An 18,109-nucleotide genomic window follows, 5' to 3' on the forward strand; every position below is an offset into this window, starting at 1 on the left:
AATTATTCAAAGAAACTGAAGAAGTGCTTTTCTCTCATAAGTTATCAGAAACTTTTACCTTCCAAAGCCATGGGGCTTTGAATGAATTATTTGAGAAATCTACATGAACGGTATTTCCTCCTGGGCCCCACATAAAGATGAGTCATACAAGCTGTATTTTTTTAAAATTTTTTTAACGTTTTATTTTATTTTTGAGACAGAGAGAGACAGAGCATGAATGAGGGAGGGTCAGAGAGAGAAGGAGACACAGAATCTGAAACAGGCCCCGGGCTCTGATCTGTCAGCACAGAGCCCGACGCGGGGCTCGAACTCACAGACTGTGAGATCATGACCCGAGCTGAAGTCGGATGCTCAACCGACGGAGCCACCCAGATGCCCCTAAGCTGTATGGGTTTAATAACACTCATGGTACTTGGGAGTGTTCTAAATGTAGAGAAGTCACATTGCTAGGATCTGGGAGGGAGGGAGAAATGACTTTTCCTGATTATAAGTTTGTGGTGGCTGCTTTTGTACCAAACTCAATTTCTTTGTGACTTTGTCTTGTCTTTATATACCTAAAGCTTAACGGTGTTTCAGACCTTAGAGCATAACCATGTAGAAGTAGATAAAAGGGTAGCTTTTATTTCTCTACTTACTATGGTAAAAGTAATAGAACAGTAGTGCTTTTTTCCCCTATTCATTACTGTGGTGAAAGAAGTGGATCACTGCACCCATCATGCTTCTTGAAGTGCTTTGTCTACTGTAGAGGCTAGAAAGCCAAACACCATCTTTTCCAGATGTTCTTTCAGCTAAGGGTGCTACCATACATTGTGGGCAGCAAGGGGTTTATTATTTGAAATATTCTGGAGCATGCCAAAGACTACCATTTCCAGCTGTAGCCATAGGAAGTCATTATAGGCTCTCATTTCCTCTCTGAGGAAAAAACATTTGAGTCACCATATCAAATTAAAAGGTCTTTACCAGCCTAGGTGCTGGCTGAAGGCAAAGGGAATAAGAAATGGGTAGAGGAAGAAGGAAGTTATAAATTGTAACTGCAATTTTATTAAATGAAGACTATAATAGTCATACTTTCTTCCATGTACTGTTTTGTATGTACATATTAAATGACTTGGGCTCCTTATTTCTTTTGATATTTTATATAGTGTTGTACATAGGTAACTTTCTAATATAGTTCATTAGAGGAAGAATAAACTTTCACCCTGACACGGACAGATTTGAATTTCTTGTTTGGGGAAAGGGTACATATATTTTCATTTGTAAAAGCTATATTTGTTGGGGCACCTGGGTGGCTCAGTCGGTTGTGTCTGACTTCAGCTCAAGTCATGATCTCACAGTTCGTGGGTTTGAACCACACATGGGCCACTGTGCTGACAGTACAGAGCCTGTATTCGAGTCTCTCTCTCCCTCTCTCTCTGCCCCTCCCCAGCTTGTACTCTCTCTCTAAAAAATAAATAAATAAACGTTTAAAATTTTTAAAAAGCTACATTTGTACCATATCAGTTTGGAATATGGTTGTTGCTTATTGTTACTTTTGAAGGTTGTTGAATGTGGAAAATGATGTGTATGTATGTTGAGTTACCAAAGGGATATGGTACATTAGTGTTCAACATCCATTTCCTCTCGTTCCAGGTGTCTTCCTGTACTGAAGAGGATGGAGAGCTAAAAAATATTATTTTTAAGACTCCTTTGTAGTTTGGATTCAATGTGTTTTAGCTTCAGCCAGTCAGATGAATATGCCTGGCATTTGAAAATAAAAGTGAGATGGAGATTGAACTTCTGCTTCTTCTTTTCTGCTGGTAAGCACATTAAGGGAGTCATTACTTTTCCTCCACTCCCTGCCCCTCCAGACAGCATTAATAAGTGACTCATTGTCTAACCATCAGCTTTGTTAGTCAAGAAGTAGGGCGCAGGATGTTTATTTCGTTGGTACAAATCATAGTTGGCATGGTGGGATTCTGGAACCGGCAACAGTAGCAGAGCTCTCCAGATCACAGCCCCTTTCTGAATGTGGCACCATCCTGATTATAGAGGCTTCCTTAACCATGGTAGTGGAGTGTGCTTCTGGGGCTGGTGGCTTAAAAGACATCTTCCTTTGTGTTGATTCTGTAGTTTGACTTTAAGAGTCATTCTTGGTCTTTCAAGTCACCCTGGAGTCTATTAATTTAACTTGATAAGTTAGTAAAGCATTTAATAACTATAATAAGGTACCTCTTAAACTATTTAGAGTAGTTTAGTTCTTTGGGACTAAAACTGTCTGATACATATACACAGATCTTGTATATCTATGTATATATCTATCTCTCTATTTTTTTTAAAGCCTAAAAAGATAATTGCATTCTTATTTCTCATCCCTGTCTCTTCACAGATTTGAACTGACTGAACTTCAAATATCTGTTTGATTAAAGCTATTTGATTAAAGCTGGACTCCTCTAAAATCCTATCTTTTATATGATGATGGACTCATTATTCCCAATTCTGAGAACTAGCTTATCTTGCTTGGTGCTTGAGAATATTTTAACTGAATAAATCTAAGTTATTTTCAAACTGCAAAATTGGCTGAGATGTTGTTGGATGAGCAGACACATATCTTTCCTTTCCAGTGGTATATCTGATTCTTGCTTTTCTATTTTAATTTACTTTAATTGGTTAGATTATTTTATTTTTTTTTTATTTTTTATTTTTTATTTTTATTTTTTTATTTTTTAATATATGAAATTTACTGTCAAATTGGTTTCCATACAACACCCAGTGCTCATCCCAAAAGGTGCCCTCCTCAATACCCATCACCCACCGCCCTCCCTCCCACCCTGCCCTCCCTCCCACCCCCCATCAACCCTCAGTTTGTTCTCAGTTTTTAACAGTCTCTAATGCTTTGGCTCTCTCCCACTCTAACCTCTTTTGGTTAGATTATTTTAAATTAAGTATACGTACTTGAGGGAGATGAGTATGGTCAAATTTGACAAATTTTGATACAGATTTGATACAGATTTCAATTATAAATTTTGGACTTCTAAATATTGAATGTTTAATGTTCCGATTAATCACCCTAAAATAAAGCATCCTAAGTGACAGATAAAATGTTTCTTAAGTAACTGAATGTGAAAAAAACAGAAATTCTTGCATCAGCTAAAACTTAGAGTGTATTCTGAAGTATGCATCAAGTAAAACATGTTCTTGCTGAAAAAAAAAATAACTTTAACTGAGGGTACTTGTTTAAAACAAAGGATATCAGAGGGGAAGGTAGGTGAAATAAGTGAAGGGATTAAGAGTACACTTATTTTGAGGATAGGAAGGAAGATGGCGGCATAGGAGGATGCTGGGCTCACCACGCGTCCTGCTGAACACTTAGATTCCACCTACACCTGCCTAAATAACCCAGAAAACCGCTAGAGGATTAGCAGGACTGAGTCTCCGGAGCCAAGCGCAGACGAGAGGCCCACGGAAGAGGGTGGGAAGGGCGGCAAGGCAGTGAGCGCTCCACGGACTGGCGGGAGGGAGCCGGGGCAGAGGGGAGGCTCGCCGGCCAAGCAGAGCCCCGAGTCTGGCTGGCAAAAGCGGAGTGGCCTGATGGACTCTGTTCCGATAGCAAGCGCGACTTAGCGTCTGGAGGTCATAAGTTAACAGCTCTGCTCAGAAAACGGGAAGGCTGGAGGACAAAGGGAGGGAGAGCTGCTGAGCCCCCGGAGACAGAGCTCAGTTTGGTGGGGAACAAAGGCGCTCGCCAGCGCCATCTCCCCCGCCCATCCCCCAGCCAAAATCCCAAAGGGAACCAGTTCCTGCCAGGGAACTTCTTTGCTCCGTGCAAACACCCAACTCTGTGCTTCTGCAGAGCCAAACCTCCAGGAGCGGATCTGACTCCCTCCCACTGCCACAAGGCCCCTCCTGAAGTGGATCACCTAAGGAGAAGCGAGCTGAGCCTGTCCCTCCTGCCCCCGTGCACCTTGCCTACCCACCCCAGCTAAGACGCCAGATCCCCAGCACCACAAGCCTGGCAGTGTGCAAGTAGCCCAGACGGGCCACGCCACCCCACAGTGAATCCCGCCCCTAGGAGAGGGGAAGAGAAGGCACACACCAGTCTGACTGTGGCCCCAGCGGTGGGCTGGGGCAGACATCAGGTCTGACTGCGGCCCCGCCCACCAACTCCAGTTATACACCACAGCACAGGAGAAGTGCCCTGCAGGTCCTCACCACTCCAGGGACTATCCAAAATGACCAAACAGAAGAATTCCCCTCAGAAGAATCTCTAGGAAATAACAACAGCTAATGAACTGATCAAAAAGGATTTAAATAATATAACAGAAAGTGAATTTAGAATAATAGTCATAAAATTAATCGCTGGGCTTGAAAACAGGGTAGAGGACAGCAGAGAATCTCTTGCTACAGAGATCAAGGGACTAAGGAACAGTCACGAGGAGCTGAAAAACGCTTTAAACGACATGCAAAACAAAATGGAAACGACGACAGCTCCGATTGAAGAGGCAGAGGAGAGAATAGGTGAACTAGAAGATAAAATTATGGAAAAAGAGGAAGGTGAGAGAAAGAGAGATAAAAAAATCCAGGAGTATGAGGGGAAAATTAGAGAACTAGGTGATACACTAAAAGAAATAATATACGTATAATTGGTATCCCAGAGGAGGAAGAGAGAGGGAAAGATGCTGAAGGGGTACTTGAAGAAATTATAGCTGAGAACTTCCCTGAACTGGGGAAGGAAAAAGGCATTGAAATCCAAGAGGCACAGAGAACTCCCTTCAGACGTAACTTGAATCGATCGTCTGCATGACATATCATAGTAAAACTGGCAAAATACAAGGATAAAGAGAAAATTCTGAAAGCAGCAAAGGATAAACGTGCCCTTGACATATAAAGGGAGACCTATAAGACTCTTGACTGATCTCTCTTTTGACACTTGGCAGGCCAGAAAGGATTGGCACGATATCTACAGTGTGCTAAACAGAAAAAATATGCAGCCGAGAATCCTTTATCCAGCAAGTCTGTCATTTAGAATAGAAGGAGAGATAAAGGTCTTCCCAAACAAACAAAAACTGAAGGAATTTGTCACCACTAAACCAGCCCTACAAGAGATCCTAAGGGGGATCCTGTGAGACAAAGTACCAGAGACATCACTACAAGCATAAAACATACAGACATCACAATGACTCTAAACCCGTATCTTTCTATAATAACACTGAATGTAAATGGATTAAATGTGCCAACCAAAAGACATAGGCTATCAGAATGGATAAAAAAACAAAACCCATCTATTTGCTGTCTACAAGAGACTCATTTTAGATCTGAGGACACCTTTAGATTGAGAGTCAGGGGATGGAGAGTCAGGGGATGATAAATATATCATGCTACTGGAAGACAAAAGAAAGCTGGAGTAGCCATAATTATATCAGACAAACTAGATTTTTAATTAAAGTCTGTAACAAGAGATGAAGAAGGGCATTATATAATAATTACAGGGTCTATCCATCAGGAAGAACTAACAATTATAAATGTCTATGCGCCGAATACCGGAGCCCCCAAATATATAAAACAGTTATTCATAAACATAAGCAACCTTATTGATAAGAATGTGGTAATTACAGGGGACTTTAACACCCCACTTACAGAAATGGATAGATCATCTAGACACACGGTCAACAAAGAAACAAGGGCCCTGATGATACCTTGGATCAGATGGACTTGACAGATATATTTAGAACTCTGCATCCCAAAGCAACAGAATATACTTTCTTCTCGAGTGCACATGGAACATTCTCCAACATAGATCATATACTGGGTCACAAAACAGCCCCTCATAAGTTTACAAGAATTGAAATTATACCATGCATACTTTCAGACCACAATGCTATGAAGCTTGAAATCAACCACAGGAAAAAGTCTGGAAAGCCTCCAAAAGCATGGAGGTTAAAGAACACCCTACTAACGAATGAGTGGGTCAACCAGGCAATTAGAGAAGAAATTAAAAAATATATGGAAACAAACGAAAATGAAAATACAACAATCCAAACGCTTTGGGACGCAGCGAAGGCAGTCCTGAGAGGAAAATACATTGCAATCCAGGCCTATCTCAAGAAACAAGAAAAATCCCAAATACAAAATCTAACAGCACACCTAAAGGAAATAGAAGCAGAACAGCAAAGGCAGCCTAAACCCAGCAGAAGAAGAGAAATAATAAAGATCAGAGCAGAAATAAACAGTATAGAATCTAAAAAAACTGTAGAGAAGATCAACAAAACCAAGAGTTGGTTTTTTGAAAAAATAAACAAAATTGACAAACCTCTAGCCAGGCTTCTCAAAAAGAAAAGGGAGATGACCCAAATAGATAAAATCATGAATGAAAATGGAATTAGCACAACCAATCTCTCAGAGATACAAACAATTATCAGGGAATACTATGAAAAATTATATGCCAACAAATTGGACAACCTGGAAGAAATGGACAAATTTCTAAACACCCACACTCTTCCAAAACTCAATCAGGAGGAAATAGAAAGCTTGAACAGACCCAAACCAGCAAAGAAATTGAATCGGTTATCAAAAATCTCCCAACAAATAAGAGTCCAGTACCAGATGGCATCCCAGGAGAGTTCTACCAGACGTTTAAAGCAGAGATAATACCTATCCTTCTCAAGCTATTCCAAGAAATAGAAAGGGAAGGAAAACTTCCAGACTCATTCTATGAAGCCAGTATTACTTTGATTCCTAAACCTGACAGAGACCCAGTAAAAAAAGAGAACTACAGGCCAATATCCCTGATGAATATGGATGCAAAAATTCTCAATAAGATACTAGCAAATCGAATTCAATGGCATAGAAAAAGAATTATTCACCATGATCAAGTGGGATTCATTCCTGGGATGCAGGGCTGGTTCAACATTCGCAAATCAATCAACGTGATACATCACATTAACAAAAAAAAAAAAAAAAAAAAAGAAGAACCATATGATCCTGTCAATCAATGTAGAAAAGGCCTTTGACAAAATCCAGCACCCTTTCTTAATAAAAACCCTTGAGAAAGTCGGGATAGAAGGAACATACTTAAAGATCATAAAAGCCATTTATGAAAAGCCCACAGCTAACATCATCCTCAATGGGGAAAAACTGAGAGCTTTTTCCCGAGATCAGGAACACGACAGGGATGCCCACTCTCACCGCTGTTGTTTAACATAGTGCTGGAAGTTCTAGCATTAGCAATCAGACAACAAAAGGAAATCAAAGGCATCAAAATTGGCAAAGATGAAGTCAAGCTTTCGCTTTTTGCAGATGACGTGATACTATACATGGAAAATCCGATAGACTCCACCAAAAGTCTGCTAGAACTGATACATGAATTCAGCAAAGTTGCAGGATACAAAATCAATGTACAGAAATCAGTTGCATTCTTATACACTAACAAGGAAACAACAAAAAGACAAATAAAGAAACTGATCCCATTCACAATTGCATTAAGAAGCATAAAATACCTAGGAATAAATCTAACCAAAGATGTAAAAGATCTGTATGCTGAAAACTATAGAAAGCTTATGCAGGTAATTGAAGAAGATAGAAAGAAATGGAAAGACATTCCCTGCTCATGGATTGGAAGAATAAATATTGTTAAAATGTCAATACTACCCAAAGCTATCTACACATTCAATGCAATCCCAATCAAAATTGCACCAGCATTCTTCTCAAAGCTAGAACAAGCAACCCTAAAATTCATATGGAACCACAAAAGGCCCCGAATAGGCAAAGTAATTTTGAAGAAGAAGACCAAAGCAGGAGGCATCACAATCCCAGGCTTTAGCCTCTACTACAAAGCTGTCCTCATCAAGACAGCATGGTATTGGCACAAAAACAGACACATAGACCAATGGAATAGAATAGAAACCCCAGAACTAGACCCACAAACGTATGGCCAACTCATCTTTGACAAAGCAGGAAAGAACATCCAATGGAAAAAAGACAGTCTCTTTAACAAATGGTGCTGGGAGAACTGGACAGCAACATGCAGAAGGTTGAAACTAGACCACTTTCTCACACCATTCACAAAAATAAACTCAAAATGGATAAAGGACCTGAATGTGAGACAGGAAACCATCAAAACTTTAGAGGAGAATCCAGGAAAAGACCTCTCTGACCTCAGCCGTAGCAATCTCTTACTCGACACATCCCCAAAAGCAAGGGAATTAAAGCAAAAGTGAATTACTGGGACCTTATGAACATAAAAAGCTTCTGTACAGCAAAGGAAACAACCAACAAAACTAAAAGGCAACCAACGGAATGGGAAAAGATATTTGCAAATGACATATCGGACAAAGGGATAGTATCCAAAATCTATACAGAGCTCACCAAACTCCACACCCGAAAAACAAATAACCCAGTGAAGAAATGGGCAGAAAACATCAATAGACACTTCTCTAAAGAAGACATCCAGATGGCCAACAGGCACATGAAAAGATGTTCAACTTCGCTCCTTATCAGGGAAATACAAATCAAAACCACACTCAGATATCACCTCATGCCAGTCAGAGTGGCCAAAATGAACAAATCAGGAGACTATAGATGCTGGAGAGGATGTGGAGAAACGGGAACCCTCTTGCACTGTTGGTGGGAATGCAAATTGGTGCAGCCGCTCCGGAAAGCAGTGTGGAGGTTCCTCAGAAAATTAAAAATAGACCTACTCTATGACCCAGCAATAGCACTGCTAGGAATTTACCCAAGGGATACAGGAGTACTGATGCATCGGGGCACTTGTACCCCAATGTTTATAGCAGCACTCTCAACTATAGCCAAATTATGGAAAGAGCCTAAATGTCCATCAACTGATGAATGGATAAAGAAATTGTGGTTTATATACACAATGGAATACTACGTGGCAATGAGAAAGAATGAAATATGGCCTTTTGTAGCAATATGGATGGAACTGGAGAGTGTGATGCTAAGTGAAATAAGCCATACAGAGAAAGACAGATACCATATGGTTTTACTCTTATGTGGATCCTGAGAAACGTAACAGAAACCCATGGGGGAGGGGAAGGAAAAAAAAAAAAAGAGGTTAGAGTGGGAGAGAGCCAAAGCATAAGAGACTGTTGAAAACTGAGAACAAACTGAGGGTTGATGGGGGGTGGGAGGGAAGGGAGGGTGGGTGATGGGTATTGAGGAGGGCACCTTTTGGGATGAGCACTGGGTGTTGTATGGAAACCAATTTGACAATAAATTTCATATATTAAAAAAAAAAGAGTACACTTATTGTGATGAGCACTGAGTAATGATGTATGAAACTGTTGAATCACTGTATTGTACACCTGAAACTAACATAACACTGTATGTTAACTATACTAGATTTAAAATAAAAAGCTTAATATAAAAGCACTAAAAAAATAAAACCTATAGAGAAACCCAAAAAAAAAGAAGCATACATTCTCTTTCTATCATGTTTAAAAAACAGGAATAGGAGGAGTTGTTACTTTCACAGTGAAATGATAATTATTTTCCTTTATTTATTTTTTTGATGGGAAAAAGGGCAAAACAAAACCAAAAAATATTTGGAGTTTACCATTATGCTTCTCTCATGATTCTTAAGTTAGAGTCGAGGTAATGTAGTATTCACAAGTCACACACACCTTCTAAAGTTCAAATTTCTTTATTTGATTTCTTTCTCCATGATTTGATTTCCACCCTGATGATAGATTTCATCAACCCATAAACTTTGAACTCCAAATGAGATCATTTGAAACATTAGGTTAAAAGATTTAAAAAAGATATAAATATCACAAACCTGAAGTAAAGATAACTGACTATTTTGCCAACTTCAGATAATTGTCTTTTGTGTGTGTCTGTGTATCTCTTCCTATATTTTCATTACATATATTGAATATAGTTATATGCCTATAACTGTATGTCCTACTTTTGTTTTCTAACATTATAGTTACATATACATATACATATTTTCTCACTTTTTCAAAGTAATATTCTATCATATGTCTGTGTAAAAATATTATTTTTTAAAAATGGTTATTTATTTATTTTTCAGAGAGAGACAGAGAGAGAGAGAGTCTGTGAGCAGGGGAGGGACAGATTGAGAGGGAGAGAGAATCCTAGGCAGGCTCCATGCTGTCAGCACAGAGCCTGATGAGGGGCTCAAACTCACAAACAATGAGATCATGACCTGAGCTGAGATCAAGAGTCAGACACTTAACTGACCTAGCCACCCAGGTGCCCCTGTGTACCAAATATTTAACCATTGTCCTATTGTGGAACATTTGGGTAGTTTCCAACTTATGCTCTTTTAATCAAAGTATTGCCATGAATGTCTTCATCTGTATTGCTTTCTGCATACTGGATTAATTCCCCAGAATAGAATCCCACATAGGAGATTATGGGGTGTAAAGATATGAAAAATGTTGTGTTTTTTGATACATAAAATGTCACACTCATTTTCAAATAGTTTGTACAAATTTTCATTTCAAAAAAAAGTACATGAGTCTAAGAGATATACCATATTATTGTAAGCTCTAGGTAGATCATGGGATTGGGGCCAGAAGGCCTATATTTGAAACTTACTTTTTTTTATCTGTAAGCTGGATATAATGGAACAAATTACTTAACCACTGAATCTCTATATCCTTGTTTATAAAACAGGCAAAATACTACTTACCTCAGTTTTATGAATCAGTTTTAGATAGTTCCCTTGTTATCACTCAACTACTTGAAATATTTTTTCTTGATGTTTTAATATTTATGATTTTTATTATTTGTAAGTCTACTGGTATCCTGTTTTTGAAATCCTTCATATTGTTTTGATTTTCTGATTTTGTCTCCCAAAAAATTTACTTAAAATTACAATAACATATGATATTATCAGTGATAAATAATTATTTTTATCTGAGTCAGCCAATGCCTGTAAAAGTGTACATTTGAGCCTAAATTTTCAGGATAGCTCTTCTTAGTAAATATCCATTTTTCCCCAAAGTTGGCTCTCCAGGATAATTACAATTTTAACTATGCAGATAGTATATTTGATTTTTTTGATGTGATAGTTCTAAGATATTCATGTCACACACAATCCAGTTCTCTTACATAAAGTTGCAAGGCCTAAAATCCATGATTTTTTGCCATTTGTAGTGTACAGTTACTGAGTGAATTGTGATTATATACAAAATCAGTGAAGAAGTCTCCCTAATATTTTATCTTATCCTGATTTTTGCTAGCTTGTTAGATTTAAAAAAAATACTTTTTTTTTCTTAGTTCCAGTACTTATTTCTACATCATTAATTGCACTCGGTGATCACTGTTAATTCAATATTGTACTCCTTGAATGTAATAAACATAGCTCTATTTTGTGTTGTTACTTAATGTTGCAAAGAGTAATTGATTTTTGCACCTTTGAAAGTAACTTATTCTTTCTTCTAGGGAGTGTAGTTTTTTTGATTATGCATATTGAAATGTAAGTATTTTGCTAGGACTTGAATTTTTAAAGATTATCAATTCTTCATTAAAATTTTTTTTGAATATGTATTATTTATCAAGAACTGTCTGTAGGCAACTCGGATAATGGTGAGTCAAAAAAGACTTTGAGATTGGAAAAGGACTAGTGTAGATACAGGAGAGTGGTTGGAAGGCATTACCAGAGTCTGGGTAAGAAATAAGTGTAGCCTGAACAAGGGTTATAGTGGTGGATGTGGAGACACATATGGAATCAAGAAATATTTAGAAGATGAAATCAGCAGACTTTGGTGATAGTTATGGGCATGCCAAAGAATGAGTTGTTAAGACTAATATTTCCTGAAACTCTGTGGAATATATTTTAGTTACTTTGATTTTGGACTATTTATTTATTTTTTATTTTTATTTTTATTTTCTTAGTTGTTGTTATTGCTTTTGCTCTATATATTCAGTCCTCTTAGCAGATATCTACTGCTTATGGACCAAATTTCTTTTGTCTTTCATGTCTGCCATCTTTTCTCTCACCTTAAAATTTCCTTATTCATTTACCTTGTATTCTGGGATAACTTCTCAAGTTTGTATTCTGAAGCACTGGTTTAAATATTTACTAGTATTACATTTGCATTTTATTGCTTCTAATGAATATTTTATTTTAGTTACTTTGGTTTTTATTTTATTGCCTTTTCTTCATATTCTGGATCACTCTTTAAATACATAAGAAATATTCTTTTCTCATCATTATCTAGACTCGTTTAAAATTTTTCTTCTGATTTACAAGAAAATCTCTTATAGGGGAAGGAATTCATGCTGAACCTTATAATTTCTTTCTTTCTTTCAGAGAGTTTTCTTCTGCTTAATCATACCTGAATCTTACCTAACAGATCTTTAATGGTATTCTAAAAAGGAATTAAAGTTTATTTGAAAGGGGAGACATCCATCTCTAAACTGTATAACCCAGACCAGTGGTAGATGCTAGATTATCAGTGTTAGTACAAGCTTCCACTCCTGTTCTCCAAGCAACACAAAGAAATCTACTGAGGCCTGATCTGAGAGACAAATCTTCATGTGTGTGACTTTAGTTTGTTTCACTGAAGAAAAAGATAAAGGGGAAGGGGCCCAGGGACGATTTCATTCCTTGCTTGAACGTAGAAAATGGGATTTTGAGGCTGGGTCATTGCATAAAGATGAAAGGAAAGAAAAACCTAGAAAATGCTACTAATATTTTTGTTTCATACCCCGCATTGCAATTGCAATAAGGATTGTCTTTTTTTCTTATGGTTTCAGGGTTACTTTAAGAGAAATCAAGAAAAGCTAGTTTTATATGCCTCAATTTAATTCACTGCCATTCCTAAATTCAAAAGTTGTAACTAATGTAAACTGAGAGTGAGAAGGCAGACATTTCATTTCTAGGCTGCTTTCTCTAGTAATTCCTCACCTTCAGAGAAACTTTGAAACACTATGATCTTTTCCCTAATAATGCTTAAATTGCCTTTTACATTCCTCTTTTCTTATGTAACTCCTAATTTTAGCCATGTCCTTACTGAGAGCTTTAAATCTTATATATGAGGAACACACTTCCCATGGAAGATGAATTTGTTTCAGTCAGGAACGTCTCTGCTTGCCTCAATTTAGTTGATCTCCAGCTTCCTAATCTCCTGAGTTTAACACTAGGGATAGTTATTAAATTGGCTACTCACAATCAATACTCTGAGATACGCTGGCAGTCGGTATTATTAGATTGCATACATAGTAGTTGCTTTGTGCCTAGCAGTAATTTTACTATAAAGGATGCAATTCAATGAATCAAATAATATAAATAAACAATGCTTAGTTAAACTTTTGAATATTTATGAGGCAGTTCAACAGTGATTAGAGGATATGAGGTGAGGAGGTTTAAATGCAGCAAGAACATAACAAAGAATATAATTTACTGAATAAATTTGTATTTATTTTTCCTAGAAACTGTTATTACTATCTAGAAATATACTAAAGAAGATTGGTTATAAATATAATTGAATTTGTTCTTAATGCATGTAGTTTAGTGCAGGTGTTTTACAAATGTTTGTTCTCTTCCCTTCTTTACTCAAATGTTGTAAAATGCAGCATGTTGAATAATGAAAATTCTGGGAATATTTTATTATAACTAATGTGCATAAATATGTTTTGTGAGATGAGCTGTGAACATCATAGCCTCTTAATGCATACCAATTAAATGAAAAAACAAAAGTTTTGATATGAAAGTTAATATTTTTAGGTAGAAGAATATAAATCTTTAAAAAATATATTATGTATTTAACCATACTATACGGTTTCCTCTATATAAGGTACTAGGAATGCAGAGTTTGGAGATGTATAGTTTTAATGTATGTATTAGAAAAGACAAAAAGCCAAAATACCCAAATAAACTAGAAAAATGGGTATGATAGAGATAGGAGCGGTATTCAATGTACTGAAAAAAAGTGCAAATAAAGAAAAAGGAAAAAAAAAACAAAGTTAATTCTTTGAAAAGACAAAAAAAATTGTAAGCCTCTTTTGATCAGATAAAGGGTGAGAGGGAGAGAGTAGAAAGAGGAGAGGATATACAAATTAGTGATAGACCCTAATACCACAGATCTTAGAGAGATATTAAAGACAATGATGGAAATAAATGGTGGCTCAGAAAAGTGGTCATGCAAATCCTGCCCTAGATGAGAACTGAAAAAAATTGGCAATCATCCAAAAGAACACAGAAGCCAGAGGAAAGTTTATTCTTGAAACCTGAAAGTGCAACAGGTAAGTTACAGCTGTTTTGTTTGAAAATATGACTCTGGTGCCAGAATATGACTGCCCCCTTACCAGCTGGGGAAACAAAGGATGGAGTTGGATGCAGAAGGAACAACTGGAAATCTAACAGAGAAATTCAAGAAATAAGAGAACTGCAAAAACAGTAAGACTGAAAATCCCAGAGTAAACTCTGTTCAAGTTCTTGGCTATGCTTGCTCAGAGAGAATAACTGTAAGTCTGGGTAAAAATGTAGTCAGCAACCAAGAAAAATCTACCCAACCTTAAAGCAGCTGTATTGGGTGAGATTTTTGAGTTTGCTGCTGTTTAAACTGAGTGCATTCTTCAACATGCATGTCCTTAGAAAGCAGAAATGTGGCATTTTAAAAGTTTATTTATTTATTTATTGACAGAGAGAGAGAGAGAGAGAGAGAAGAGAGAGAGTGCACAAGTGGGGGAGGGGAAGAGAGAGAGAGGGAGAGAGAGAATCACAAGCAGGTTCCATGATGTCAGTGTGGAGTCCTATGCAAGTCTCAAACCCATAAACCATGAGATCATGACCTGAGCTGAAATCAAGAACTTGATGCTTAACTGACTGAGCCACCCAGGCCCCACAGAAAAGTAGGAATTTTTAAATGCATATATTTAGAGATTTATTATAAAATATGTTGAGGGAAATGATGTAATTTCTGAGATTTGCCTCAAAATAATTAGAAGAATTGATTAAATGGTGTAACATATAAAACGTCATTCATTAGTTCATATTGGTTGAAGGTGCATGTTGAGTATGTAGAAATTTACTATGCTTCTCTGTATATTTCACATAATTTTCATATTACAAAGTTAAAGAAAATAAATATAAATAAAAATAAAGATCACCATTACAATAGAATCAAAACAATAAAATAGTGATAAATCTAAGAAAGGATGTGTAAGATCTATATTGATAAAGATCAAAGAAAACCTAAAAAAAAACCCAAGGGGAGTATACAATAATCATGGACTAGGAGACTTAATTTTGCAAGTGGATAATTCTTCCAAAATTGTCTTTATAGACAGCTCTATTCACAATAGACCCAAACTGGAAACAGCCCTAATATCCATCAATGATTGAATGACAAATAAATTGTGGGATACTCAATCAATGTAGTTTGAGAGAAAGTCTGTAACAATATGAATGAATCTTACCAATATAATGTTAAGTAAAAAATACAAGATATAAAAATCTCCCTATAATTTCAAAAACAATGAAAACCAATCAGAAATGAAGATGTTGGTTTTTAAGAGAGTATGAATAAGGGTAGTGACAGTAGTGGGGCACCTGGGTGCCTCAGTCAGTTAAGCTTTGACTCTTGATTTTGGCTCAGGTCATAATCTCATGGTTCCTGAGTTGAGCCCTACATCAGACTCTGCACTGACACTGTAGAGCCTGCTTGGGATGCTCCCTCTCCCTCTGTCTCTGCCTCCCCGCCTTGTGCTCTCAAAAACAAAAAAACAAAAAAACAAAAAAACAAAAAAAAAAAACAAAAAAAAAAACAAAAAAAAACTATAGTAAACAACAAGGTGGGTCTCTAGCTCTTAGTAATGTTTTGTTCCATGACCTGGACTATAGTTACACAGGTATGCTTACTTAGTGGTAATTTATTGAATTATACATTATAATTTGTGCTCCTTCCTATATGCAGATTTAAAAATATTGCTATTTTGTAAATAAAGTGTCAGTCATTTAGTAAATAGTGGTCAATTAGTAATAGACATTTTTATAATGCTTAGTATGTCCTTTTTAAAGCTTCCTTTTGTGTGTGTTTATGTTCAAGCACTTTATAACATTTGTCAATTTCTTAGTATAGTAACCAAGACCATGGCTGTATCTATCTGTTCAACACTCATTTAGTACCTCTAGATCACAATACATAGGTGTTAAGATATAAACCCATTGCTCAAAAGGAGCAATTAGCAATTTGGTAATTATCAAATGGGTCATCTAAGAGAATTCCAACAAAAATGGTCCAAGTATTTGTAAAATTAAATGGGTTGATGTCTACATTTGTGGTTTCACCGTTTGTATGGATGTTCTGTGTGTACAAATGTATGCTATATTACATAAAGTGAGACTGTGGATGGACATATGGTAAACTGAGGATGGCTGGATTTAGGACTGAGAAAACTCCTGCTTAGAGGTGGTACAGTAAATTCACATTTGTGTAGAAGAGTGAAAAATGGGAAATAAACTATGATAAAGGATGTCATCAATATCCTTTTGGTCCTTTATGTGTATAAAACAATACATTCAGGTAAATATTCTTACATTCTCAAAAATAAAATGTTTTATGTAAAAATTTTAGTAAAAAATTGTGAGAAGTGGTTTGGATTAGAGAATTTTTTTCATGAAGCGATGTATCTAGAAGGAAATTAAACAGAAACACAGTAAACTGAGTTATTAATTGCTCTATAAGAACTCTATAGTTGCCTTTCAATAGGACAGCAGAAGGAACAAGTTCAGTACCTGAAATGTTCCTTTTTCAATTTCCTTCAATCTGCTGATTTTTGAAAAATATAGTTTTAGTTAACCTCCCCATCTATGAAAATAACCTAAGAAAGAAATCTAATGATAGCAACATGGAAGTTATTTGATTTAAATCAAGTCTGCAGAATTTCAGAAAAAAAAAAAAAAAGTAGAATTGGCATCTTTTTTTTTTCTTTTTGCTGTTTAGTTTTAATATTCTTATTTTTATATAGTCAAAATGAAAAGCCAAACAGAATCTGTATAATAGCAGCTACCTACACACCATATAGAAAATAAAATAGCCTTTGTTTTAGCCTTTGGTGATTGGCTATATTTTGGTTTCTTTTCCCCTTTAATGTGTATCTGAAACTCCATTTTTCACCACACACACACATTCTTTCCCACCTCCTGCTTTACAAAGTAAAGGCAATCTGCCTGGCAGGAGTTATTGTAAGATAGGAGTAGGCCTGTTTTTATCTTATGCTCTGATGATTAGAAAGTCAGATCATAAAATATAGAACAACAATCTCATCCCTTCTCCTCTTAAGAAATCCCCACACGACTTATTTTATACAGCAAACCTCAACTGGTGTCTTTTCAGTGCCATCTATAACTGAAAATGGCTTTAGTGACATGTTTAGAATGAACTTCTTAGTTACATATCCTCTGAAAGGTCTAAGATAAATGCATACAAGTGTTGAACATAGTCCAGGAAAAGGAGTTGTCAGGGGTGCCTTTTAATGAGAATTGTAAAATGGGACAAGTTGTTTTGTGTTTTGTTTCTCTTAAAAGTAAGCATCAAAAAGTTTGGAACTGAAACTGGAACACTGTGCACCCCTTGCTAAAAAATACATTATTGTTTATTATTAAATGATTCTAGCCATTAACAAGATACAAAAAAATACAGTTAATAATACTGTTATAAAAGGGATACAAAAAAATACAAGTACCATAAATTTGGTAATCATGGGGGATTTTGTTTCACAGGCAGACTATACAACATAATACTTTTTAAAAATTATGTCCAAAAAATTATTCTTATTTTATTCAGTAAAAATTTTATTTGTATTTATTATTTTATTCAAGAAAATTGAGCACATTGTAGGGATAGATGCATGCCAACACAAGCAGAAACTGATACCCATATAGGGCACTGGAATGGGTTTATTCTCACTAATGTTTCTTGAGGGAATCAGGATGCTAAGGAATCCCTAGATAATTATGGGCATGGTAATTGTATTGTTCTGGTGTCTTTCTTTCTTTCTTTTATTTACTTAAATTTCCCACAAACATCCTTTAATTTTAGATTATGAGATTTTTGAGAGCAGGCACTAGATCTTATTAATTTTTACATTTCCACTGCCTGGCACAGTGCCTGATACTAAATAAATCCTTGAGTGAAGGAAT

The 18,109-nt window shown here is 36.3% G+C and overlaps 1 protein-coding gene across 1 annotated transcript in view; it reads right to left on the reverse strand.

Moving 5' to 3' along the window:
• The window catches only part of CNTN5 (contactin 5), a 534,453-nt gene that overhangs the window by 19,871 nt on the left and 496,473 nt on the right, over positions 1-18,109 (reverse strand). The window lies entirely within an intron of this gene.

Source organism: Panthera tigris, chromosome D1 (genome assembly GCF_018350195.1).
Source record: "Panthera tigris isolate Pti1 chromosome D1, P.tigris_Pti1_mat1.1, whole genome shotgun sequence".
Classification (NCBI taxonomy): Eukaryota; Metazoa; Chordata; class Mammalia; order Carnivora; family Felidae; genus Panthera; species Panthera tigris.